This window comes from Acipenser ruthenus, chromosome 17, assembly GCF_902713425.1.
Source record: "Acipenser ruthenus chromosome 17, fAciRut3.2 maternal haplotype, whole genome shotgun sequence".
Classification (NCBI taxonomy): domain Eukaryota; kingdom Metazoa; phylum Chordata; class Actinopteri; order Acipenseriformes; family Acipenseridae; genus Acipenser; species Acipenser ruthenus.
In genome coordinates, this window is record NC_081205.1 from 11,802,893 (window position 1) to 11,828,838 (window position 25,946).

Sequence of the window (25,946 nt, forward strand, 5' to 3'; positions counted from 1 at the left end):
CGATCTACACAAAAACAAAAGGTGCACGTCAGTAAACATGCTTCACAATAACATGCTTTATAAAAAGTAGTAATTCAATGCAACACTATTATGTCATAGCAGTGAAGGATGGGGGATTGTGATACAGTCTGAACGAAGACAAGCTTTTCCAAACTAGTCTGGACTTATTACAGTTTTTAAAGCTCTGGATTCCCGGATCCAAGTCATTGTAAACATATTCGGCTGCTTTCACAGCCCGATTAAAACCAATCTTGGACTGTGTAATGTTACCCTGGGTAAGGTAGTCCAAGATTAGTGCTAATTAAAACAATCGCAGTAGAAACTCTTACACACACACACACACACACACACACAAAAGAGAATAATAATAAAATGATGTATTTATTACAGTTACGTGGCCAAGGCGTAAATATGGGTTCCATGGTGTAATGGTTAGCACTCTGGACTCTGAATCCAGCGATCCGAGTTCAAATCTCGGTGGGACCTTCGTTTCAGTGCATTATTATTCTTAAGTTATTAAAAAGTGTTTCGTCGAACTGACGTTTCTATCATAATAAATGCTGAGAAATTCACTGCAAAGTTGTGGGATGGCACCTTTTAGCCATAAAATCTAAAGTATAAAACCCTCAGAAATACTTTTATTTGCTTTTGTCTGCTTTTGCAACCTGTACTGAAAAATCCAAGGTGACCATAAAAAGCTTGCAGAGTACAGTACAGGTAAAAAGGTAAAGCGTTAATAATTTTTTTTTTGGGTTACCTTCCATTCTGTATTTAGCGATAGTCAGGCACACAAATATGAGCAAGAACGGCATTTTCTTTAGGAGCCCCAGTGGCCTAATGGATAAGGCACTGGCCTCCTAAGCCAGGGATTGTGGGTTCGAGTCCCATCTGGGGTGTAACGTGTATGTTTTTTTTTTCTCACGACTGTTTTATAATAAACTTTCCAGACGTTTCCCCTCTCTTCAGCTATTATTCATCAAAATAAATAAACATATATTTCAACATGGTTAGCGTCAGTAACCATTTAAACATGTTGTCTGGTAAAGGCAATTTAACCTTACCACCCTAAAGTAACGTTAACCGCTATGATTAAATTGTAGTCCATTATATTAATTAATTTAACAGTATCTTATTAAACATTTGACAACTGAGCAAAAGCAGAGTGGCGCAGCGGAAGCGTGCTGGGCCCATAACCCAGAGGTCGATGGATCGAAACCATCCTCTGCTAGATTTTTTTTGTCAGTTTGTATTTCAGCCGCTTTTATATATATTTCATATTAACAATCACATACCGGTATGTATTGTTTATAAAACCATTACTTCACAGAAGCGTCAGTCAATTCCATTTGTGCCCTGAGTACGAGGGGCGGGGCATCACTCAGCAATAGGAAAATAACAGACAAGAGGCAGCGCCAATTGGGTAAGCACATAGCTTTAGGGTATGGGCGGGGCTACTGGCTGCTTTTTTAATTCCGTACCTCTTTGGGACTGTGGTAGTTCTGTACTTGTTTGCTTTGTTATGAAAAAATATTTCGTTGATACTGTAGTACAAACTACGCTAATTATAGATGAAAGTATTTACGTAAACGCTCTCTTTTGGTGAAAGACCGCGTGGCCTAATGGATAAGGCGTCTGACTTCGAATCAGAAGATTGAGGGTTCGAGTCCCTTCGTGGTCGTTTTATTTATTTTTTATTTTATTCATTAATTGTGTAACTTGTATTTCAGATCAAATAATACAATGTAAGTCAGTGTACATGTTTCTGCGTTTTAAAAAGTGATATAGGCTCTTTTCCTTTAGTGTGGTAAGGAAAATAATTTAACTTAAATATAGAAATATGTTCTACATCAGTGTGATCTCGTTAGAAATGTACCTAATGTATAGTCCAGTATATGTCAAATGATCAATTCCTTACGTAGATTCCTTCTATCGCAGGTGAATCAACTACAAGCTGTGCAGCTTCACTATTTGCTGTACGGGACGCGTCGTGTCGCAGCACTTTTGACTGCGCAAAGTGGTCACAGCTGTTGTTCACACTTTAAATACAGATTGCATTCGCAAAATTGGATACATTTACATTTAAAGTAAATGTGCTGAGTTTGTACCTCTTATCAAGAGGTTTTAAAAGTGACATCGTTGGTACATCCGTCCTCTCAACCAACAGGGAACCCGAAAGGGAGAATTTCAAACATTTGTCGCACTGAGACCCTCGACTCTGACCAGAAATGATGTCGGAGTCTGAAGTCTGGACGGTAAAGTTTTGTACTCTAAAGTAACATTTAAACTTGCCAGCAGTCAAAAGCAAGTCTTTATATTATTGGTTCTGGTGTACTATTTAAAAGCTCTTGTGTATGTTGATGTAGCTAAACCTACATTTGGACAACTTTCCGTGAATTCTTGTTTTTTTGCCGCACCTTGCCAGTAAAACGAACTAAAAAGTACTGCATCAAAATCATAGCCTTATAACAAACTAATTAGACCAATGTCTGATTTTATTCATGTTTTCATCGTATAGCACAGATTCATAGAGGTGTTTTTTGTTAAGCTTTCATTTCAGTTAGAAGTTAAAATATTTACCCTTTACACACCAGCTGTTAGTTAACTTTCACATTTCTTCAATGTTATTAGCAGTCAGCTCCAGTGAATATGTAATCTTAGTATTGATGTTACCTGAGAAATAATCTTTTGTCGCACATCTTCAGGAATCCAATCAGCTGTTTGTATGTGGAACCGGACTTCAGCTTGTGTGTTTACTAGAACAAAATGTGAAAAATGTACTATAACACAACAGTAGCTGACTCTCTGTAACCTGTGATGTTGTTGCCTGTCTAGTTAACTCTGTGGAGAATGCTTCCCCACAACAGTGCTCCTGATCACCCTGTACATTAAACATGCTTGTGAATATTTTAACAAAGACTTCCATTTCCATACCTTTATTAACATTCTGGCCTCCAGGGCCACTGCTTCGACAGTAGGTAATGGTGAGGCGATCTACACAAAAACAAAAGGTGCACGTCAGTAAACATGCTTCACAATAACATGCTTTATAAAAAGTAGTAATTCAATGCAACACTATTATGTCATAGCAGTGAAGGATGGGGGATTGTGATACAGTCTGAACGAAGACAAGCTTTTCCAAACTAGTCTGGACTTATTACAGTTTTTAAAGCTCTGGATTCCCGGATCCAAGTCATTGTAAACATATTCGGCTGCTTTCACAGCCCGATTAAAACCAATCTTGGACTGCGTAATGTTACCCTGGGTAAGGTAGTCCAAGATTAGTGCTAATTAAACAATCGCAGTAGAAACTCTTACACACACAACAACAACAACAAAGAATAATAATAAAATGATGTATTTATTACAGTTACGTGGCCAAGGCGTAAATATGGGTTCCATGGTGTAATGGTTAGCACTCTGGACTCTGAATCCAGCGATCCGAGTTCAAATCTCGGTGGGACCTTCGTTTCAGTGCATTATTATTCTTAAGTTATTAAAAAGTGTTTCGTCGAACTGACGTTTCTATCATAATGAATGCTGAGAAATTCACTGCAAAGTTGTGGGATGGCACCTTTTAGCCATAAAATCTAAAGTATAAAACCCTCAGAAATACTTTTATTTGCTTTTGTCTGCTTTTGCAACCTGTACTGAAAAATCCGAGGTGACCATAAAAAGCTTGCAGAGTACAGTACAGGTAAAAAGGTAAAGCGTTAATAATTTTTTTTTTTCTGGGTTACCTTCCATTCTGTATTTAGCGATAGTCAGGCACACAAATATGAGCAAGAATGGCATTTTCTTTAGGAGCCCCAGTGGCCTAATGGATAAGGCACTGGCCTCCTAAGCCAGGGATTGTGGGTTCGAGTCCCATCTGGGGTGTAACGTGTATGTTTTTTTTTTTTCTCACGACTGTTTTATAATAAACTTTCCAGACGTTTCCCCTCTCTTCAGCTATTATTCATCAAAATAAATAAACATATATTTCAACATGGTTAGCGTCAGTAACCATTTAAACACGGTGTCTGGTAAAGGCAATTTAACCTTACCACCCTAAAGTAACGTTAACCGCTATGATTAAATAGTAGTCCATTATATTAATTAATTTAACAGTATCTTATTAAACATTTGACAACTGTGCGAAAGCAGAGTGGTGCAGCGGAAGCGTGCTGCGCCCATAACCCAGAGGTCGATGGATCGAAACCATCCTCTCCTAGATTTTTTTTGTCAGTTTGTATTTCAGCCGCTTTTAAATTTATTTCATATTAACAATCACATACCGGTATGTATTGTTTATAAAACCATTACTTCACAGAAGCGTCAGTCAATTCCATTTGTGCCCTGAGTACGAGGGGCGGGGCATCACTCAGCAATAGGAAAATAACAGACAAGAGGCAGCGCCAATTGGGTAAGCACATAGCTTTAGGGTATGGGCGGGGCTACTGGCTGCTTTTTTAATTCCGTACTTCTTTGGGACTGTGGTAGTTCTGTACTTGTTTGCTTTGTTATGAAAAAATATTTCGTTGATACTGTAGTACAAACTACGCTAATTATAGATTAAAGTATTTACGTAAACGCTCTCTTTTGGTGAAAGACCGCGTGGCCTAATGGATAAGGCGTCTGACTTCGAATCAGAAGATTGAGGGTTCGAGTCCCTTCGTGGTCGTTTTATTTATTTTTTATTTTATTCATTAATTGTGTAACTTGTATTTCAGATCAAATAATACAATGTAAGTCAGTGTACATGTTTCTGCGTTTTAAAAAGTGATATAGGCTCTTTTCCTTTAGTGTGGTAAGGAAAATAATTTAACTTAAATATAGAAATATGTTCTACATCAGTGTGATCTCGTTAGAAATGTACCTAATGTATAGTCCAGTATATGTCAAATGATCAATTCCTTACGTAGATTCCTTCTATCGCAGGTGAATCAACTACAAGCTGTGCAGCTTCACTATTTGCTGTACGGGACGCGTCGTGTCGCAGCACTTTTGACTGCGCAAAGTGGTCACAGCTGTTGTTCACACTTTAAATACAGATTGCATTCGCAAAATTGGATACATTTACATTTAAAGTAAATGTGCTGAGTTTGTACCTCTTATCAAGAGGTTTTAAAAGTGACATCGTTGGTACATCCGTCCTCTCAACCAACAGGGAACCCGAAAGGGAGAATTTCAAACATTTGTCGCACTGAGACCCTCGACTCTGACCAGAAATGATGTCGGAGTCTGAAGTCTGGACGGTAAAGTTTTGTACTCTAAAGTAACATTTAAACTTGCCAGCAGTCAAAAGCAAGTCTTTATATTATTGGTTCTGGTGTACTATTTAAAAGCTCTTGTGTATGTTGATGTAGCTAAACCTACATTTGGACAACTTTCCGTGAATTCTTGTTTTTTTGCCGCACCTTGCCAGTAAAACGAACTAAAAAGTACTGCATCAAAATCATAGCCTTATAACAAACTAATTAGACCAATGTCTGATTTTATTCATGTTTTCATCGTATAGCACAGATTCATAGAGGTGTTTTTTGTTAAGCTTTCATTTCAGTTAGAAGTTAAAATATTTACCCTTTACACACCAGCTGTTAGTTAACTTTCACATTTCTTCAATGTTATTAGCAGTCAGCTCCAGTGAATATGTAATCTTAGTATTGATGTTACCTGAGAAATAATCTTTTGTCGCACATCTTCAGGAATCCAATCAGCTGTTTGTATGTGGAACCGGACTTCAGCTTGTGTGTTTACTAGAACAAAATGTGAAAAATGTACTATAACACAACAGTAGCTGACTCTCTGTAACCTGTGATGTTGTTGCCTGTCTAGTTAACTCTGTGGAGAATGCTTCCCCACAACAGTGCTCCTGATCACCCTGTACATTAAACATGCTTGTGAATATTTTAACAAAGACTTCCATTTCCATACCTTTATTAACATTCTGGCCTCCAGGGCCACTGCTTCGACAGTAGGTAATGGTGAGGCGATCTACACAAAAACAAAAGGTGCACGTCAGTAAACATGCTTCACAATAACATGCTTTATAAAAAGTAGTAATTCAATGCAACACTATTATGTCATAGCAGTGAAGGATGGGGGATTGTGATACAGTCTGAACGAAGACAAGCTTTTCCAAACTAGTCTGGACGTATTACAGTTTTTAAAGCTCTGGATTCCCGGATCCAAGTCATTGTAAACATATTCGGCTGCTTTCACAGCCCGATTAAAACCAATCTTGGACTGCGTAATGTTACCCTGGGTAAGGTAGTCCAAGATTGGTGCTAATTAAAACAATCGCAGTAGAAACGCTTACAAAAAAAAAAAAAAAAAAAAAGGAGAATAAAAATAAAATGATGTATTTATTACAGTTACGTGGCCAAGGCGTAAATATGGGTTCCATGGTGTAATGGTTAGCACTCTGGACTCTGAATCCAGCGATCCGAGATCAAATCTCGGTGGGACCTTCGTTTCAGTGCATTATTATTCTTAAGTTATTAAAAAGTGTTTCGTCGAACTGACGTTTCTATCATAATAAATGCTGAGAAATTCACTGCAAAGTTGTGGGATGGCACCTTTTAGCCATAAAATCTAAAGTATAAAACCCTCAGAAATACTTTTATTTGCTTTTGTCTGCTTTTGCAACCTGTACTGAAAAATCCGAGGTGACCATAAAAAGCTTGCAGAGTACAGTACAGGTAAAAAGGTAAAGCGTTAATAATTTTTTTTTTTGGGTTACCTTCCATTCTGTATTTAGCGATAGTCAGGCACACAAATATGAGCAAGAACGGCATTTTCTTTAGGAGCCCCAGTGGCCTAATGGATAAGGCACTGGCCTCCTAAGCCAGGGATTGTGGGTTCGAGTCCCATCTGGGGTGTAACGTGTATGTTTTTTTTTTTTCTCACGACTGTTTTATAATAAACTTTCCAGACGTTTCCCCTCTCTTCAGATATTATTCATCAAAATAAATAAACATATATTTCAACATGGTTAGCGTCAGTAACCATTTAAACACGGTGTCTGGTAAAGGCAATTTAACCTTACCACCCTAAAGTAACGTTAACCGCTATGATTAAATAGTAGTCCATTATATTAATTAATTTAACAGTATCTTATTAAACATTTGACAAATGAGCAAAAGCAGAGTGGCGCAGCGGAAGCGTGCTGGGCCCATAACCCAGAGGTCGATGGATCGAAACCATCCTCTGCTAGATTTTTTTTGTCAGTTTGTATTTCAGCCGCTTTTATATATATTTCATATTAACAATCACATACCGGTATGTATTGTTTATAAAACCATTACTTCACAGAAGCGTCAGTCAATTCCATTTGTGCCCTGAGTACGAGGGGCGGGGCATCACTCAGCAATAGGAAAATAACAGACAAGAGGCAGCGCCAATTGGGTAAGCACATAGCTTTAGGGTATGGGCGGGGCTACTGGCTGCTTTTTTAATTCCGTACCTCTTTGGGACTGTGGTAGTTCTGTACTTGTTTGCTTTGTTATGAAAAAATATTTCGTTGATACTGTAGTACAAACTACGCTAATTATAGATGAAAGTATTTACGTAAACGCTTTCGTTCTGTGAAAGACCGCGTGGCCTAATGGATAAGGCGTCTGACTTCGAATCAGAAGATTGAGGGTTCGAGTCCCTTCCTGTTCGTTTTTTTTATTTTAGATTTTATTTATTAATTGTGTAACTTGTATTTCAGATCAAATAATACAATGTAAGTCAGTGTACATGTTTCTGCGTTTTAAAAAGTGATATAGGCTCTTTTCCTTTGGTGTGGTAAGGAAAAAAATTTAACTTAAATATAGAAATATGTTCTACATCAGTGTGATCTCGTTAGAAATGTACCTAATGTATAGTCCAGTATATGTCAAATGATCAATTCCTTACGTAGATTCCTTCTATCGCAGGTGAATCAACTACAAGCTGTGCAGCTTCACTATTTGCTGTACGGGACGCGTCGTGTCGCAGCACTTTTGACTGCGCAAAGTGGTCACAGCTGTTGTTCACACTTTAAATACAGATTGCATTCGCAAAATTGGATACATTTACATTTAAAGTAAATGTGCTGAGTTTGTACCTCTTATCAAGAGGTTTTAAAAGCGACATCGTTGGTACATCCGTCCTCTCAACCAACAGGGAACCCGAAAGGGAGAATTTCAAACATTTGTCGCACTGAGACCCTCGACTCTGACCAGAAATGATGTCGGAGTCTGAAGTCTGGACGGTAAAGTTTTGTACTCTAAAGTAACATTTAAACTTGCCAGCAGTCAAAAGCAAGTCTTTATATTATTGGTTCTGGTGTACTATTTAAAAGCTCTTGTGTATGTTGATGTAGCTAAACCTACATTTGGACAACTTTCCGTGAATTCTTGTTTTTTTGCTGCACCTTGCCAGTAAAACGAACTAAAAAGTACTGCATCAAAATCATAGCCTTATAACAAACTAATTAGACCAATGTCTGATTTTATTCATGTTTTCATCGTATAGCACAGATTCATAGAGGTGTTTTTTGTTAAGCTTTCATTTCAGTTAGAAGTTAAAATATTTACCCTTTACACACCAGCTGTTAGTTAACTTTCACATTTCTTCAATGTTATTAGCAGTCAGCTCCAGTGAATATGTAATCTTAGTATTGATGTTACCTGAGAAATAATCTTTTGTCGCACATCTTCAGGAATCCAATCAGCTGTTTGTATGTGGAACCGGACTTCAGCTTGTGTGTTTACTAGAACAAAATGTGAAAAATGTACTATAACACAACAGTAGCTGACTCTCTGTAACCTGTGATGTTGTTGCCTGTCTAGTTAACTCTGTGGAGAATGCATCCCCACAACAGTGCTCCTGATCACCCTGTACATTAAACAGGCTTGTGAATATTTTAACAAAGACTTCCATTTCCATACCTTTATTAACATTCTGGCCTCCAGGGCCACTGCTTCGACAGTAGGTAATGGTGAGGAGATCTACACAAAAACAAAAGGTGCACGTCAGTAAACATGCTTCACAATAACATGCTTTATAAAAAGTAGTAATTCAATGCAACACTATTATGTCATAGCAGTGAAGGATGGGGGATTGTGATACAGTCTGAACGAAGACAAGCTTTTCCAAACTAGTCTGGACTTATTACAGTTTTTAAAGCTCTGGTTTCCCGGATCCAAGTCATTGTAAACATATTCGGCTGCTTTCACAGCCCGATTAAAACCAAACTTGGACTGCGTAATGTTACCCTGGGTAAGGTAGTCCAAGATTGGTGCTAATTAAAACAATCGCAGTAGAAACGCTTACAAAAAAAAAAAAAAAAAAAAAAAAAATAAAAATAAAATGATGTATTTATTACAGTTACGTGGCCAAGGCGTAAATATGGGTTCCATGGTGTAATGGTTAGCACTCTGGACTCTGAATCCAGCGATCCGAGATCAAATCTCGGTGGGACCTTCGTTTCAGTGCATTATTATTCTTAAGTTATTAAAAAGTGTTTCGTCGAACTGACGTTTCTATCATAATAAATGCTGAGAAATTCACTGCAAAGTTGTGGGATGGCACCTTTTAGCCATAAAATCTAAAGTATAAAACCCTCAGAAATACTTTTATTTGCTTTTGTCTGCTTTTGCAACCTGTACTGAAAAATCCGAGGTGACCATAAAAAGCTTGCAGAGTACAGTACAGGTAAAAAGGTAAAGCGTTAATAATTTTTTTTTTTGGGTTACCTTCCATTCTGTATTTAGCGATAGTCAGGCACACAAATATGAGCAAGAACGGCATTTTCTTTAGGAGCCCCAGTGGCCTAATGGATAAGGCACTGGCCTCCTAAGCCAGGGATTGTGGGTTCGAGTCCCATCTGGGGTGTAACGTGTATGTTTTTTTTCTCACGACAGTTTTATAATAAACTTTCCAGACGTTTCCCCTCTCTTCAGATATTATTCATCAAAATAAATAAACATATATTTCAACATGGTTAGCGTCAGTAACCATTTAAACACGGTGTCTGGTAAAGGCAATTTAACCTTACCACCCTAAAGTAACGTTAACCGCTATGATTAAATAGTAGTCCATTATATTAATTAATTTAACAGTATCTTATTAAACATTTGACAAATGAGCAAAAGCAGAGTGGCGCAGCGGAAGCGTGCTGGGCCCATAACCCAGAGGTCGATGGATCGAAACCATCCTCTGCTAGATTTTTTTTGTCAGTTTGTATTTCAGCCGCTTTTATATATATTTCATATTAACAATCACATACCGGTATGTATTGTTTATAAAACCATTACTTCACAGAAGCGTCAGTCAATTCCATTTGTGCCCTGAGTACGAGGGGCGGGGCATCACTCAGCAATAGGAAAATAACAGACAAGAGGCAGCGCCAATTGGGTAAGCACATAGCTTTAGGGTATGGGCGGGGCTACTGGCTGCTTTTTTAATTCCGTACCTCTTTGGGACTGTGGTAGTTCTGTACTTGTTTGCTTTGTTATGAAAAAATATTTCGTTGATACTGTAGTACAAACTACGCTAATTATAGATGAAAGTATTTACGTAAACGCTTTCGTTCTGTGAAAGACCGCGTGGCCTAATGGATAAGGCGTCTGACTTCGAATCAGAAGATTGAGGGTTCGAGTCCCTTCCTGGTCGTTTTTTTTATTTTAGATTTTATTTATTAATTGTGTAACTTGTATTTCAGATCAAATAATACAATGTAAGTCAGTGTACATGTTTCTGCGTTTTAAAAAGTGATATAGGCTCTTTTCCTTTGGTGTGGTAAGGAAAAAAATTTAACTTAAATATAGAAATATGTTCTACATCAGTGTGATCTCGTTAGAAATGTACCTAATGTATAGTCCAGTATATGTCAAATGATCAATTCCTTACGTAGATTCCTTCTATCGCAGGTGAATCAACTACAAGCTGTGCAGCTTCACTATTTGCTGTACGGGACGCGTCGTGTCGCAGCACTTTTGACTGCGCAAAGTGGTCACAGCTGTTGTTCACACTTTAAATACAGATTGCATTCGCAAAATTGGATACATTTACATTTAAAGTAAATGTGCTGAGTTTGTACCTCTTATCAAGAGGTTTTAAAAGCGACATCGTTGGTACATCCGTCCTCTCAACCAACAGGGAACCCGAAAGGGAGAATTTCAAACATTTGTCGCACTGAGACCCTCGACTCTGACCAGAAATGATGTCGGAGTCTGAAGTCTGGACGGTAAAGTTTTGTACTCTAAAGTAACATTTAAACTTGCCAGCAGTCAAAAGCAAGTCTTTATATTATTGGTTCTGGTGTACTATTTAAAAGCTCTTGTGTATGTTGATGTAGCTAAACCTACATTTGGACAACTTTCCGTGAATTCTTGTTTTTTTGCCGCACCTTGCCAGTAAAACGAACTAAAAAGTACTGCATCAAAATCATAGCCTTATAACAAACTAATTAGACCAATGTCTGATTTTATTCATGTTTTCATCGTATAGCACAGATTCATAGAGGTGTTTTTTGTTAAGCTTTCATTTCAGTTAGAAGTTAAAATATTTACCCTTTACACACCAGCTGTTAGTTAACTTTCACATTTCTTCAATGTTATTAGCAGTCAGCTCCAGTGAATATGTAATCTTAGTATTGATGTTACCTGAGAAATAATCTTTTGTCGCACATCTTCAGGAATCCAATCAGCTGTTTGTATGTGGAACCGGACTTCAGCTTGTGTGTTTACTAGAACAAAATGTGAAAAATGTACTATAACACAACAGTAGCTGACTCTCTATAACCTGTGCCTGTCTAGTTAACTCTGTGGAGAATGCTTCCCCACAACAGTGCTCCTGATCACCCTGTACATTAAACATGCTTGTGAATATTTTAACAAAGACTTCCATTTCCATACCTTTATTAACATTCTGGCCTCCAGGGCCACTGCTTCGACAGTAGGTAATGGTGAGGCGATCTACACAAAAACAAAAGGTGCACGTCAGTAAACATGCTTCACAATAACATGCTTTATAAAAAGTAGTAATTCAATGCAACACTATTATGTCATAGCAGTGAAGGATGGGGGATTGTGATACAGTCTGAAAGAAGACAAGCTTTTCCAAACTAGTCTGGACTTATTACAGTTTTTAAAGCTCTGGATTCCCGGATCCAAGTCATTGTAAACATATTCGGCTGCTTTCACAGCCCGATTAAAACCAATCTTGGACTGTGTAATGTTACCCTGTGAAAGGTAGTCCAAGATTATTGCTAATTAAAACAATCGCAGTAGAAACGCTTACACACACACACACACACACACACACAAAAGAGAATAATAATAAAATGATGTATTTATTACAGTTACGTGGCCAAGGCGTAAATATGGGTTCCATGGTGTAATGGTTAGCACTCTGGACTCTGAATCCAGCGATCCGAGTTCAAATCTCGGTGGGACCTTCGTTTCAGTGCATTATTATTCTTAAGTTATTAAAAAGTGTTTCGTCGAACTGACGTTTCTATCATAATAAATGCTGAGAAATTCACTGCAAAGTTGTGGGATGGCACCTTTTAGCCATAAAATCTAAAGTATAAAACCCTCAGAAATACTTTTATTTGCTTTTGTCTGCTTTTGCAACCTGTACTGAAAAATCCGAGGTGACCATAAAAAGCTTGCAGAGTACAGTACAGGTAAAAAGGTAAAGCGTTAATAATTTTTTTTTTTGGGTTACCTTCCATTCTGTATTTAGCGATAGTCAGGCACACAAATATGAGCAAGAACGGCATTTTCTTTAGGAGCCCCAGTGGCCTAATGGATATGGCACTGGCCTCCTAAGCCAGGGATTGTGGGTTCGAGTCCCATCTGGGGTGTAACGTGTATGTTTTTTTTTTTTCTCACGACTGTTTTATAATAAACTTTCCAGACGTTTCCCCTCTCTTCAGATATTATTCATCAAAATAAATAAACATATATTTCAACATGGTTAGCGTCAGTAACCATTTAAACACGGTGTCTGGTAAAGGCAATTTAACCTTACCACCCTAAAGTAACGTTAACCGCTATGATTAAATAGTAGTCCATTATATTAATTAATTTAACAGTATCTTATTAAACATTTGACAAATGAGCAAAAGCAGAGTGGCGCAGCGGAAGCGTGCTGGGCCCATAACCCAGAGGTCGATGGATCGAAACCATCCTCTGCTAGATTTTTTTTGTCAGTTTGTATTTCAGCCGCTTTTATATATATTTCATATTAACAATCACATACCGGTATGTATTGTTTATAAAACCATTACTTCACAGAAGCGTCAGTCAATTCCATTTGTGCCCTGAGTACGAGGGGCGGGGCATCACTCAGCAATAGGAAAATAACAGACAAGAGGCAGCGCCAATTGGGTAAGCACATAGCTTTAGGGTATGGGCGGGGCTACTGGCTGCTTTTTTAATTCCGTACCTCTTTGGGACTGTGGTAGTTCTGTACTTGTTTGCTTTGTTATGAAAAAATATTTCGTTGATACTGTAGTACAAACTACGCTAATTATAGATGAAAGTATTTACGTAAACGCTTTCGTTCTGTGAAAGACCGCGTGGCCTAATGGATAAGGCGTCTGACTTCGAATCAGAAGATTGAGGGTTCGAGTCCCTTCCTGGTCGTTTTTTTTATTTTAGATTTTATTTATTAATTGTGTAACTTGTATTTCAGATCAAATAATACAATGTAAGTCAGTGTACATGTTTCTGCGTTTTAAAAAGTGATATAGGCTCTTTTCCTTTGGTGTGGTAAGGAAAATAATTTAACTTAAATATAGAAATATGTTCTACATCAGTGTGATCTCGTTAGAAATGTACCTAATGTATAGTCCAGTATATGTCAAATGATCAATTCCTTACGTAGATTCCTTCTATCGCAGGTGAATCAACTACAAGCTGTGCAGCTTCACTATTTGCTGTACGGGACGCGTCGTGTCGCAGCACTTTTGACTGCGCAAAGTGGTCACAGCTGTTGTTCACACTTTAAATACAGATTGCATTCGCAAAATTGGATACATTTACATTTAAAGTAAATGTGCTGAGTTTGTACCTCTTATCAAGAGGTTTTAAAAGCGACATCGTTGGTACATCCGTCCTCTCAACCAACAGGGAACCCGAAAGGGAGAATTTCAAACATTTGTCGCACTGAGACCCTCGACTCTGACCAGAAATGATGTCGGAGTCTGGAGTCTGAAGTCTGGACGGTAAAGTTTTGTACTCTAAAGTAACATTTAAACTTGCCAGCAGTCAAAAGCAAGTCTTTATATTATTGGTTCTGGTGTACTATTTAAAAGCTCTTGTGTATGTTGATGTAGCTAAACCTACATTTGGACAACTTTCCGTGAATTCTTGTTTTTTTGCCGCACCTTGCCAGTAAAACGAACTAAAAAGTACTGCATCAAAATCATAGCCTTATAACAAACTAATTAGACCAATGTCTGATTTTATTCATGTTTTCATCGTATAGCACAGATTCATAGAGGTGTTTTTTGTTAAGCTTTCATTTCAGTTAGAAGTTAAAATATTTACCCTTTACACACCAGCTGTTAGTTAACTTTCACATTTCTTCAATGTTATTAGCAGTCAGCTCCAGTGAATATGTAATCTTAGTATTGATGTTACCTGAGAAATAATCTTTTGTCGCACATCTTCAGGAATCCAATCAGCTGTTTGTATGTGGAACCGGACTTCAGCTTGTGTGTTTACTAGAACAAAATGCGAAAAATGTACTATAACACAACAGTAGCTGACTCTCTGTAACCTGTGATGTTGTTGCCTGTCTAGTTAACTCTGTGGAGAATGCTTCCCCACAACAGTGCTCCTGATCACCCTGTACATTAAACATGCTTGTGAATATTTTAACAAAGACTTCCATTTCCATACCTTTATTAACATTCTGGCTCCAGGGCCACTGCTTCGACAGTAGGTAATGGTGAGGAGATCTACACAAAAACAAAAGGTGCACGTCAGTAAACATGCTTCACAATAACATGCTTTATAAAAAGTAGTAATTCAATGCAACACTATTATGTCATAGCAGTGAAGGATGGGGGATTGTGATACAGTCTGAACGAAGACAAGCTTTTCCAAACTAGTCTGGACTTATTACAGTTTTTAAAGCTCTGGATTCCCGGATCCAAGTCATTGTAAACATATTCGGCTGCTTTCACAGCCCGATTAAAACCAATCTTGGACTGCGTAATGTTACCCTGGGTAAGGTAGTCCAAGATTAGTGCTAATTAAAACAATCGCAGTAGAAACGCTTACAAAAAAAAAAAAAAAAAAAAAAAAAAATGATGTATTTATTACAGTTACGTGGCCAAGGCGTAAATATGGGTTCCATGGTGTAATGGTTAGCACTCTGGACTCTGAATCCAGCGATCCGAGTTCAAATCTCGGTGGGACCTTCGTTTCAGTGCATTATTATTCTTAAGTTATTAAAACGTGTTTCGTCGAACTGACGTTTCTATCATAATAAATGCTGAGAAATTCACTGCAAAGTTGTGGGATGGCACCTTTTAGCCATAAAATCTAAAGTATAAAACCCTCAGAAATACTTTTATTTGCTTTTGTCTGCTTTTGCAACCTGTACTGAAAAATCCGAGGTGACCATAAAAAGCTTGCAGAGTACAGTACAGGTAAAAAGGTAAAGCGTTAATAATTTTTTTTTGGGGTTACCTTCCATTCTGTATTTAGCGATAGTCTGGCACACAAATATGAGCAAGAACGGCATTTTCTTTAGGAGCCCCAGTGGCCTGGCCTCCTAAGCCAGGGATTGTGGGTTCGAGTCCCATCTGGGGTGTAACGTGTATGTTTTTTTTTCTCACGACTGTTTTATAAAAAAACTTTCCAGACGTTTCCCCTCTCTTCAGCTATTATTCATCAAAATAAATAAACATATATTTCAACATGGTTAGCGTCAGTAACCATTTAAACACGGTGTCTGGTAAAGGCAATTTAACCTTACCACCCTAAAGTAACGTTAACCGCTATGATTAAATAGTAGTCCATTATATTAATTAATTTAACAGTATCTTATTAAACATTTGACAACTGAGCAAAAGCAGGGTGGCGCAGCGGAAGCGTGCTGGGCCCATAACCCAGAGGTCGATGGATCGAAACCATCCTATGCTAGTTTTTTTTTTGTCAGTTTGTATTTCAGCCGCTTTTATATATATATTTCATATTAACAATCACATACCGGTATGTATTGTTTATAAAACCATTACTTCACAGAAGCGTCAGTCAATTCCATTTGTGCCCTGAGTACGAGGGGCGGGGCATCACTCAGCAATAGGAAAATAACAGACAAGAGGCAGCGCCAATTGGGTAAGCACATAGCTTTAGGGTATGGGCGGGGCTACTGGCTGCTTTTTTAATACCGTACCTCTTTGGGACTGTGGTAGTTCTGTACTTGTTTGCTTTGTTATGAAAAAATATTTCGTTGATACTGTAGTACAAACTACGCTAATTATAGATGAAAGTATTTACGTAAACGCTTTCGTTCTGTGAAAGACCGCGTGGCCTAATGGATAAGGCGTCTGACTTCGAATCAGAAGATTGAGGGTTCGAGTCCCTTCCTGGTCGTTTTTTTTATTTTAGATTTTATTTATTAATTGTGTAACTTGTATTTCAGATCAAATAATACAATGTAAGTCAGTGTACATGTTTCTGCGTTTTAAAAAGTGATATAGGCTCTTTTCCTTTGGTGTGGTAAGGAAAATAATTTAACTTAAATATAGAAATATGTTCTACATCAGTGTGATCTCGTTAGAAATGTACCTAATGTATAGTCCAGTATATGTCAAATGATCAATTCCTTACGTAGATTCCTTCTATCGCAGGTGAATCAACTACAAGCTGTGAAGCTTCACTATTTGCTGTACAGGACGCGTCGTGTCGCAGCACTTTTGACTGCGCAAAGTGGTCACAGCTGTTGTTCACACTTTAAATACAGATTGCATTCGCAAAATTGGATACATTTACATTTAAAGTAAATGTGCTGAGTTTGTACCTCTTATCAAGAGGTTTTAAAAGCGACATCGTTGGTACATCCGTCCTCTCAACCAACAGGGAACCCGAAAGGGAGAATTTCAAACATTTGTCGCACTGAGACCCTCGACTCTGACCAGAAATGATGTCGGAGTCTGAAGTCTGGACGGTAAAGTTTTGTACTCTAAAGTAACATTTAAACTTGCCAGCAGTCAAAAGCAAGTCTTTATATTATTGGTTCTGGTGTACTATTTAAAAGCTCTTGTGTATGTTGATGTAGCTAAACCTACATTTGGACAACTTTCCGTGAATTCTTGTTTTTTTGCCGCACCTTGCCAGTAAAACGAACTAAAAAGTACTGCATCAAAATCATAGCCTTATAACAAACTAATTAGACCAATGTCTGATTTTATTCATGTTTTCATCGTATAGCACAGATTCATAGAGGTGTTTTTTGTTAAGCTTTCATTTCAGTTAGAAGTTAAAATATTTACCCTTTACACACCAGCTGTTAGTTAACTTTCACATTTCTTCAATGTTATTAGCAGTCAGCTCCAGTGAATATGTAATCTTAGTATTGATGTTACCTGAGAAATAATCTTTTGTCGCGCATCTTCAGGAATCCAATCAGCTGTTTGTATGTGGAACCGGACATCAGCTTGTGTGTTTACTAGAACAAAATGCGAAAAATGTACTATAACACAATAGTAGCTGACTCTCTGTAACCTGTGATGTTGTTGCCTGTCTAGTTAACTCTGTGGAGAATGCTTCCCCACAACAGTGCTCCTGATCACCCTGTACATTAAACATCCTTGTGAATATTTTAACAAAGACTTCCATTTCCATACCTTTATTAACATTCTGGCCTCCAGGGCCACTGCTTCGACAGTAGGTAATGGTGAGGCGATCTACACAAAAACAAAAGGTGCACGTCAGTAAACATGCTTCACAATAACATGCTTTATAAAAAGTAGTAATTCAATGCAACACTATTATGTCATAGCAGTGAAGGATGGGGGATTGTGATACAGTCTGAACGAAGACAAGCTTTTCCAAACTAGTCTGGACTTATTACAGTTTTTAAAGCTCTGGATTCCCGGATCCAAGTCATTGTAAACATATTCGGCTGCTTTCACAGCCCGATTAAAACCAATCTTGGACTGCGTAATGTTACCCTGGGTAAGGTAGTCCAAGATTAGTGCTAATTAAAACAATCGCAGTAGAAACGCTTACAAAAAAAAAAAAAAAAAAAAAAAAAAATGATGTATTTATTACAGTTACGTGGCCAAGGCGTAAATGTGGGTTCCATGGTGTAATGGTTAGCACTCTGGACTCTGAATCCAGCGATCCGAGTTCAAATCTCGGTGGGACCTTCGTTTCAGTGCATTATTATTCTTAAGTTATTAAAAAGTGTTTAGTCGAACTGACGTTTCTATCATAATAAATGCTGAGAAATTCACTGCAAAGTTGTGGAATGGCACCTTTTAGCCATAAAATCTAAAGTATAAAACCCTCAGAAATACTTTTATTTGCTTTTGTCTGCTTTTGCAACCTGTACTGAAAAATCCGAGGTGACCATAAAAAGCTTGCAGAGTACAGTACAGGTAAAAAGGTAAAGCGTTAATAATTTTTTTTTTTGGGTTACCTTCCATTCTGTATTTAGCGATAGTCAGGCACACAAATATGAGCAAGAACGGCATTTTCTTTAGGAGCCCCAGTGGCCTAATGGATAAGGCACTGGCCTCCTAAGCCAGGGATTGTGGGTTCGAGTCCCATCTGGGGTGTAACGTGTATGTTTTTTTTTTTTCTCACGACTGTTTTATAATAAACTTTCCAGACGTTTCCCCTCTCTTCAGATATTATTCATCAAAATAAATAAACATATATTTCAACATGGTTAGCGTCAGTAACCATTTAAACACGGTGTCTGGTAAAGGCAATTTAACCTTACCACCCTAAAGTAACGTTAACCGCTATGATTAAATAGTAGTCCATTATATTAATTAATTTAACAGTATCTTATTAAACATTTGACAAATGAGCAAAAGCAGAGTGGCGCAGCGGAAGCGTGCTGGGCCCATAACCCAGAGGTCGATGGATCGAAACCATCCTCTGCTAGATTTTTTTTGTCAGTTTGTATTTCAGCCGCTTTTATATATATTTCATATTAACAATCACATACCGGTATGTATTGTTTATAAAACCATTACTTCACAGAAGCGTCAGTCAATTCCATTTGTGCCCTGAGTACGAGGGGCGGGGCATCACTCAGCAATAGGAAAATAACAGACAAGAGGCAGCGCCAATTGGGTAAGCACATAGCTTTAGGGTATGGGCGGGGCTACTGGCTGCTTTTTTAATTCCGTACCTCTTTGGGACTGTGGTAGTTCTGTACTTGTTTGCTTTGTTATGAAAAAATATTTCGTTGATACTGTAGTACAAACTACGCTAATTATAGATGAAAGTATTTACGTAAACGCTTTCGTTCTGTGAAAGACCGCGTGGCCTAATGGATAAGGCGTCTGACTTCGAATCAGAAGATTGAGGGTTCGAGTCTCTTCCTGGTCGTTTTTTTTATTTTAGATTTTATTTATTAATTGTGTAACTTGTATTTCAGATCAAATAATACAATGTAAGTCAGTGTACATGTTTCTGCGTTTTAAAAAGTGATATAGGCTCTTTTCCTTTGGTGTGGTAAGGAAAATAATTTAACTTAAATATAGAAATATGTTCTACATCAGTGTGATCTCGTTAGAAATGTACCTAATGTATAGTCCAGTATATGTCAAATGATCAATTCCTTACGTAGATTCCTTCTATCGCAGGTGAATCAACTACAAGCTGTGCAGCTTCACTATTTGCTGTACGGGACGCGTCGTGTCGCAGCACTTTTGACTGCGCAAAGTGGTCACAGCTGTTGTTCACACTTTAAATACAGATTGCATTCGCAAAATTGGATACATTTACATTTAAAGTAAATGTGCTGAGTTTGTACCTCTTATCAAGAGGTTTTAAAAGCGACATCGTTGGTACATCCGTCCTCTCAACCAACAGGGAACCCGAAAGGGAGAATTTCAAACATTTGTCGCACTGAGACCCTCGACTCTGACCAGAAATGATGTCGGAGTCTGAAGTCTGGACGGTAAAGTTTTGTACTCTAAAGTAACATTTAAACTTGCCAGCAGTCAAAAGCAAGTCTTTATATTATTGGTTCTGGTGTACTATTTAAAAGCTCTTGTGTATGTTGATGTAGCTAAACCTGCATTTGGACAACTTTCCGTGAATTCTTGTTTTTTTGCCGCACCTTGCCAGTAAAACGAACTAAAAAGTACTGCATCAAAATCATAGCCTTATAACAAACTAATTAGACCAATGTCTGATTTTATTCATGTTTTCATCGTATAGCACAGATTCATAGAGGTGTTTTTTGTTAAGCTTTCATTTCAGTTAGAAGTTAAAATATTTACCCTTTACACACCAGCTGTTAGTTAACTTTCACATTTCTTCAATGTTATTAGCAGTCAGCTCCAGTGAATATGTAATCTTAGTATTGATGTTACCTGAGAAATAATCTTTTGTCGCACATCTTCAGGAATCCAATCAGCTGTTTGTATGTGGAACCGGACTTCAGCTTGTGTGTTTACTAGAACAAAATGTGAAAAATGTACTATAACACAACAGTAGCTGACTCTCTATAACCTGTGCCTGTCTAGTTAACTCTGTGGAGAATGCTTCCCCACAACAGTGCTCCTGATCACCCTGTACATTAAACATGCTTGTGAATATTTTAACAAAGACTTCCATTTCCATACCTTTATTAACATTCTGGCCTCCAGGGCCACTGCTTCGACAGTAGGTAATGGTGAGGCGATCTACACAAAAACAAAAGGTGCACGTCAGTAAACATGCTTCACAATAACATGCTTTATAAAAAGTAGTAATTCAATGCAACACTATTATGTCATAGCAGTGAAGGATGGGGGATTGTGATACAGTCTGAAAGAAGACAAGCTTTTCCAAACTAGTCTGGACTTATTACAGTTTTTAAAGCTCTGGATTCCCGGATCCAAGTCATTGTAAACATATTCGGCTGCTTTCACAGCCCGATTAAAACCAATCTTGGACTGTGTAATGTTACCCTGTGAAAGGTAGTCCAAGATTATTGCTAATTAAAACAATCGCAGTAGAAACGCTTACACACACACACACACACACACACACAAAAGAGAATAATAATAAAATGATGTATTTATTACAGTTACGTGGCCAAGGCGTAAATATGGGTTCCATGGTGTAATGGTTAGCACTCTGCACTCTGGACTCTGAATCCAGCGATCCGAGTTCAAATCTCGGTGGGACCTTCGTTTCAGTGCATTATTATTCTTAAGTTATTAAAAAGTGTTTCGTCGAACTGACGTTTCTATCATAATAAATGCTGAGAAATTCACTGCAAAGTTGTGGGATGGCACCTTTTAGCCATAAAATCTAAAGTATAAAACCCTCAGAAATACTTTTATTTGCTTTTGTCTGCTTTTGCAACCTGTACTGAAAAATCCGAGGTGACCATAAAAAGCTTGCAGAGTACAGTACAGGTAAAAAGGTAAAGCGTTAATAATTTTTTTTTTTGGGTTACCTTCCATTCTGTATTTAGCGATAGTCAGGCACACAAATATGAGCAAGAACGGCATTTTCTTTAGGAGCCCCAGTGGCCTAATGGATAAGGCACTGGCCTCCTAAGCCAGGGATTGTGGGTTCGAGTCCCATCTGGGGTGTAACGTGTATGTTTTTTTTTTTTCTCACGACTGTTTTATAATAAACTTTCCAGACGTTTCCCCTCTCTTCAGATATTATTCATCAAAATAAATAAACATATATTTCAACATGGTTAGCGTCAGTAACCATTTAAACACGGTGTCTGGTAAAGGCAATTTAACCTTACCACCCTAAAGTAACGTTAACCGCTATGATTAAATAGTAGTCCATTATATTAATTAATTTAACAGTATCTTATTAAACATTTAACAACTGAGCAAAAGCAGAGTGGCGCAGCGGAAGCGTGCTGGGCCCATAACCCAGAGGTCGATGGATCGAAACCATCCTCTGCTAGATTTTTTTTGTCAGTTTGTATTTCAGCCGCTTTTATATATATTTCATATTAACAATCACATACCGGTATGTATTGTTTATAAAACCATTACTTCACAGAAGCGTCAGTCAATTCCATTTGTGCCCTGAGTACGAGGGGCGGGGCATCACTCAGCAATAGGAAAATAACAGACAAGAGGCAGCGCCAATTGGGTAAGCACATAGCTTTAGGGTATGGGCGGGGCTACTGGCTGCTTTTTTAATTCCGTACCTCTTTGGGACTGTGGTAGTTCTGTACTTGTTTGCTTTGTTATGAAAAAATATTTCGTTGATACTGTAGTACAAACTACGCTAATTATAGATGAAAGTATTTACGTAAACGCTTTCGTTCTGTGAAAGACCGCGTGGCCTAATGGATAAGGCGTCTGACTTCGAATCAGAAGATTGAGGGTTCGAGTCCCTTCCTGGTCGTTTTTTTTATTTTAGATTTTATTTATTAATTGTGTAACTTGTATTTCAGATCAAATAATACAATGTAAGTCAGTGTACATGTTTCTGCGTTTTAAAAAGTGATATAGGCTCTTTTCCTTTGGTGTGGTAAGGAAAATAATTTAACTTAAATATAGAAATATGTTCTACATCAGTGTGATCTCGTTAGAAATGTACCTAATGTATAGTCCAGTATATGTCAAATGATCAATTCCTTACGTAGATTCCTTCTATCGCAGGTGAATCAACTACAAGCTGTGCAGCTTCACTATTTGCTGTACGGGACGCGTCGTGTCGCAGCACTTTTGACTGCGCAAAGTGGTCACAGCTGTTGTTCACACTTTAAATACAGATTGCATTCGCAAAATTGGATACATTTACATTTAAAGTAAATGTGCTGAGTTTGTACCTCTTATCAAGAGGTTTTAAAAGCGACATCGTTGGTACATCCGTCCTCTCAACCAACAGGGAACCCGAAAGGGAGAATTTCAAACATTTGTCGCACTGAGACCCTCGACTCTGACCAGAAATGATGTCGGAGTCTGGAGTCTGAAGTCTGGACGGTAAAGTTTTGTACTCTAAAGTAACATTTAAACTTGCCAGCAGTCAAAAGCAAGTCTTTATATTATTGGTTCTGGTGTACTATTTAAAAGCTCTTGTGTATGTTGATGTAGCTAAACCTACATTTGGACAACTTTCCGTGAATTCTTGTTTTTTTGCCGCACCTTGCCAGTAAAACGAACTAAAAAGTACTGCATCAAAATCATAGCCTTATAACAAACTAATTAGACCAATGTCTGATTTTATTCATGTTTTCATCGTATAGCACAGATTCATAGAGGTGTTTTTTGTTAAGCTTTCATTTCAGTTAGAAGTTAAAATATTTACCCTTTACACACCAGCTGTTAGTTAACTTTCACATTTCTTCAATGTTATTAGCAGTCAGCTCCAGTGAATATGTAATCTTAGTATTGATGTTACCTGAGAAATAATCTTTTGTCGCACATCTTCAGGAATCCAATCAGCTGTTTGTATGTGGAACCGGACTTCAGCTTGTGTGTTTACTAGAACAAAATGCGAAAAATGTACTATAACACAACAGTAGCTGACTCTCTGTAACCTGTGATGTTGTTGCCTGTCTAGTTAACTCTGTGGAGAATGCTTCCCCACAACAGTGCTCCTGATCACCCTGTACATTAAACATGCTTGTGAATATTTTAACAAAGACTTCCATTTCCATACCTTTATTAACATTCTGGCTCCAGGGCCACTGCTTCGACAGTAGGTAATGGTGAGGAGATCTACACAAAAACAAAAGGTGCACGTCAGTAAACATGCTTCACAATAACATGCTTTATAAAAAGTAGTAATTCAATGCAACACTATTATGTCATAGCAGTGAAGGATGGGGGATTGTGATACAGTCTGAACGAAGACAAGCTTTTCCAAACTAGTCTGGACTTATTACAGTTTTTAAAGCTCTGGATTCCCGGATCCAAGTCATTGTAAACATATTCGGCTGCTTTCACAGCCCGATTAAAACCAATCTTGGACTGCGTAATGTTACCCTGGGTAAGGTAGTCCAAGATTAGTGCTAATTAAAACAATCGCAGTAGAAACGCTTACAAAAAAAAAAAAAAAAAAAAAAAAAATGATGTATTTATTACAGTTACGTGGCCAAGGCGTAAATATGGGTTCCATGGTGTAATGGTTAGCACTCTGGACTCTGAATCCAGCGATCCGAGTTCAAATCTCGGTGGGACCTTCGTTTCAGTGCATTATTATTCTTAAGTTATTAAAACGTGTTTCGTCGAACTGACGTTTCTATCATAATAAATGCTGAGAAATTCACTGCAAAGTTGTGGGATGGCACCTTTTAGCCATAAAATCTAAAGTATAAAACCCTCAGAAATACTTTTATTTGCTTTTGTCTGCTTTTGCAACCTGTACTGAAAAATCCGAGGTGACCATAAAAAGCTTGCAGAGTACAGTACAGGTAAAAAGGTAAAGCGTTAATAATTTTTTTTTGGGGTTACCTTCCATTCTGTATTTAGCGATAGTCTGGCACACAAATATGAGCAAGAACGGCATTTTCTTTAGGAGCCCCAGTGGCCTGGCCTCCTAAGCCAGGGATTGTGGGTTCGAGTCCCATCTGGGGTGTAACGTGTATGTTTTTTTTTCTCACGACTGTTTTATAAAAAAACTTTCCAGACGTTTCCCCTCTCTTCAGCTATTATTCATCAAAATAAATAAACATATATTTCAACATGGTTAGCGTCAGTAACCATTTAAACACGGTGTCTGGTAAAGGCAATTTAACCTTACCACCCTAAAGTAACGTTAACCGCTATGATTAAATAGTAGTCCATTATATTAATTAATTTAACAGTATCTTATTAAACATTTGACAACTGAGCAAAAGCAGGGTGGCGCAGCGGAAGCGTGCTGGGCCCATAACCCAGAGGTCGATGGATCGAAACCATCCTATGCTAGTTTTTTTTTTGTCAGTTTGTATTTCAGCCGCTTTTATATATATATTTCATATTAACAATCACATACCGGTATGTATTGTTTATAAAACCATTACTTCACAGAAGCGTCAGTCAATTCCATTTGTGCCCTGAGTACGAGGGGCGGGGCATCACTCAGCAATAGGAAAATAACAGACAAGAGGCAGCGCCAATTGGGTAAGCACATAGCTTTAGGGTATGGGCGGGGCTACTGGCTGCTTTTTTAATACCGTACCTCTTTGGGACTGTGGTAGTTCTGTACTTGTTTGCTTTGTTATGAAAAAATATTTCGTTGATACTGTAGTACAAACTACGCTAATTATAGATGAAAGTATTTACGTAAACGCTTTCGTTCTGTGAAAGACCGCGTGGCCTAATGGATAAGGCGTCTGACTTCGAATCAGAAGATTGAGGGTTCGAGTCCCTTCCTGGTCGTTTTTTTTATTTTAGATTTTATTTATTAATTGTGTAACTTGTATTTCAGATCAAATAATACAATGTAAGTCAGTGTACATGTTTCTGCGTTTTAAAAAGTGATATAGGCTCTTTTCCTTTGGTGTGGTAAGGAAAATAATTTAACTTAAATATAGAAATATGTTCTACATCAGTGTGATCTCGTTAGAAATGTACCTAATGTATAGTCCAGTATATGTCAAATGATCAATTCCTTACGTAGATTCCTTCTATCGCAGGTGAATCAACTACAAGCTGTGAAGCTTCACTATTTGCTGTACAGGACGCGTCGTGTCGCAGCACTTTTGACTGCGCAAAGTGGTCACAGCTGTTGTTCACACTTTAAATACAGATTGCATTCGCAAAATTGGATACATTTACATTTAAAGTAAATGTGCTGAGTTTGTACCTCTTATCAAGAGGTTTTAAAAGCGAC

At 37.9% G+C, this 25,946-nt stretch overlaps 23 non-coding genes across 23 annotated transcripts; all 23 read left to right on the forward strand.

The window, feature by feature from the left end:
- Positions 1-414: 414 nt before the first annotated feature.
- trnaq-cug (transfer RNA glutamine (anticodon CUG)) lies at positions 415-486 on the forward strand. The gene has a single exon. It is a non-coding gene; the product is annotated as a tRNA-Gln (tRNA).
- A 337-nt stretch (positions 487-823) lies between these two features.
- Positions 824-896, forward strand: trnar-ccu (transfer RNA arginine (anticodon CCU)). Its single transcript has one exon. It is a non-coding gene; the product is annotated as a tRNA-Arg (tRNA).
- Positions 897-1,605: 709 nt separating this feature from the next.
- Positions 1,606-1,678, forward strand: trnar-ucg (transfer RNA arginine (anticodon UCG)). The gene has a single exon. It is a non-coding gene; the product is annotated as a tRNA-Arg (tRNA).
- Positions 1,679-3,391: 1,713 nt separating this feature from the next.
- Positions 3,392-3,463, forward strand: trnaq-cug (transfer RNA glutamine (anticodon CUG)). Its single transcript has one exon. It is a non-coding gene; the product is annotated as a tRNA-Gln (tRNA).
- Positions 3,464-3,803: 340 nt separating this feature from the next.
- On the forward strand, positions 3,804-3,876 carry trnar-ccu (transfer RNA arginine (anticodon CCU)). Its single transcript has one exon. It is a non-coding gene; the product is annotated as a tRNA-Arg (tRNA).
- A 711-nt stretch (positions 3,877-4,587) lies between these two features.
- Positions 4,588-4,660, forward strand: trnar-ucg (transfer RNA arginine (anticodon UCG)). Its single transcript has one exon. It is a non-coding gene; the product is annotated as a tRNA-Arg (tRNA).
- Positions 4,661-6,377: 1,717 nt separating this feature from the next.
- Positions 6,378-6,449, forward strand: trnaq-cug (transfer RNA glutamine (anticodon CUG)). Its single transcript has one exon. It is a non-coding gene; the product is annotated as a tRNA-Gln (tRNA).
- Positions 6,450-6,787: 338 nt separating this feature from the next.
- trnar-ccu (transfer RNA arginine (anticodon CCU)) lies at positions 6,788-6,860 on the forward strand. The gene has a single exon. It is a non-coding gene; the product is annotated as a tRNA-Arg (tRNA).
- A 2,500-nt stretch (positions 6,861-9,360) lies between these two features.
- Positions 9,361-9,432, forward strand: trnaq-cug (transfer RNA glutamine (anticodon CUG)). The gene has a single exon. It is a non-coding gene; the product is annotated as a tRNA-Gln (tRNA).
- Positions 9,433-9,770: 338 nt separating this feature from the next.
- Positions 9,771-9,843, forward strand: trnar-ccu (transfer RNA arginine (anticodon CCU)). Its single transcript has one exon. It is a non-coding gene; the product is annotated as a tRNA-Arg (tRNA).
- Positions 9,844-10,550: 707 nt separating this feature from the next.
- trnar-ucg (transfer RNA arginine (anticodon UCG)) lies at positions 10,551-10,623 on the forward strand. Its single transcript has one exon. It is a non-coding gene; the product is annotated as a tRNA-Arg (tRNA).
- Positions 10,624-12,337: 1,714 nt separating this feature from the next.
- On the forward strand, positions 12,338-12,409 carry trnaq-cug (transfer RNA glutamine (anticodon CUG)). The gene has a single exon. It is a non-coding gene; the product is annotated as a tRNA-Gln (tRNA).
- A 338-nt stretch (positions 12,410-12,747) lies between these two features.
- Positions 12,748-12,820, forward strand: trnar-ccu (transfer RNA arginine (anticodon CCU)). Its single transcript has one exon. It is a non-coding gene; the product is annotated as a tRNA-Arg (tRNA).
- A 711-nt stretch (positions 12,821-13,531) lies between these two features.
- Positions 13,532-13,604, forward strand: trnar-ucg (transfer RNA arginine (anticodon UCG)). Its single transcript has one exon. It is a non-coding gene; the product is annotated as a tRNA-Arg (tRNA).
- Positions 13,605-15,316: 1,712 nt separating this feature from the next.
- Positions 15,317-15,388, forward strand: trnaq-cug (transfer RNA glutamine (anticodon CUG)). The gene has a single exon. It is a non-coding gene; the product is annotated as a tRNA-Gln (tRNA).
- A 1,107-nt stretch (positions 15,389-16,495) lies between these two features.
- On the forward strand, positions 16,496-16,568 carry trnar-ucg (transfer RNA arginine (anticodon UCG)). The gene has a single exon. It is a non-coding gene; the product is annotated as a tRNA-Arg (tRNA).
- A 1,706-nt stretch (positions 16,569-18,274) lies between these two features.
- On the forward strand, positions 18,275-18,346 carry trnaq-cug (transfer RNA glutamine (anticodon CUG)). Its single transcript has one exon. It is a non-coding gene; the product is annotated as a tRNA-Gln (tRNA).
- Positions 18,347-18,684: 338 nt separating this feature from the next.
- On the forward strand, positions 18,685-18,757 carry trnar-ccu (transfer RNA arginine (anticodon CCU)). The gene has a single exon. It is a non-coding gene; the product is annotated as a tRNA-Arg (tRNA).
- A 2,498-nt stretch (positions 18,758-21,255) lies between these two features.
- On the forward strand, positions 21,256-21,334 carry trnaq-cug (transfer RNA glutamine (anticodon CUG)). Its single transcript has one exon. It is a non-coding gene; the product is annotated as a tRNA-Gln (tRNA).
- A 338-nt stretch (positions 21,335-21,672) lies between these two features.
- On the forward strand, positions 21,673-21,745 carry trnar-ccu (transfer RNA arginine (anticodon CCU)). Its single transcript has one exon. It is a non-coding gene; the product is annotated as a tRNA-Arg (tRNA).
- A 711-nt stretch (positions 21,746-22,456) lies between these two features.
- On the forward strand, positions 22,457-22,529 carry trnar-ucg (transfer RNA arginine (anticodon UCG)). The gene has a single exon. It is a non-coding gene; the product is annotated as a tRNA-Arg (tRNA).
- Positions 22,530-24,240: 1,711 nt separating this feature from the next.
- On the forward strand, positions 24,241-24,312 carry trnaq-cug (transfer RNA glutamine (anticodon CUG)). Its single transcript has one exon. It is a non-coding gene; the product is annotated as a tRNA-Gln (tRNA).
- Positions 24,313-25,419: 1,107 nt separating this feature from the next.
- trnar-ucg (transfer RNA arginine (anticodon UCG)) lies at positions 25,420-25,492 on the forward strand. The gene has a single exon. It is a non-coding gene; the product is annotated as a tRNA-Arg (tRNA).
- The last annotated feature ends 454 nt before the right edge of the window (positions 25,493-25,946 follow it).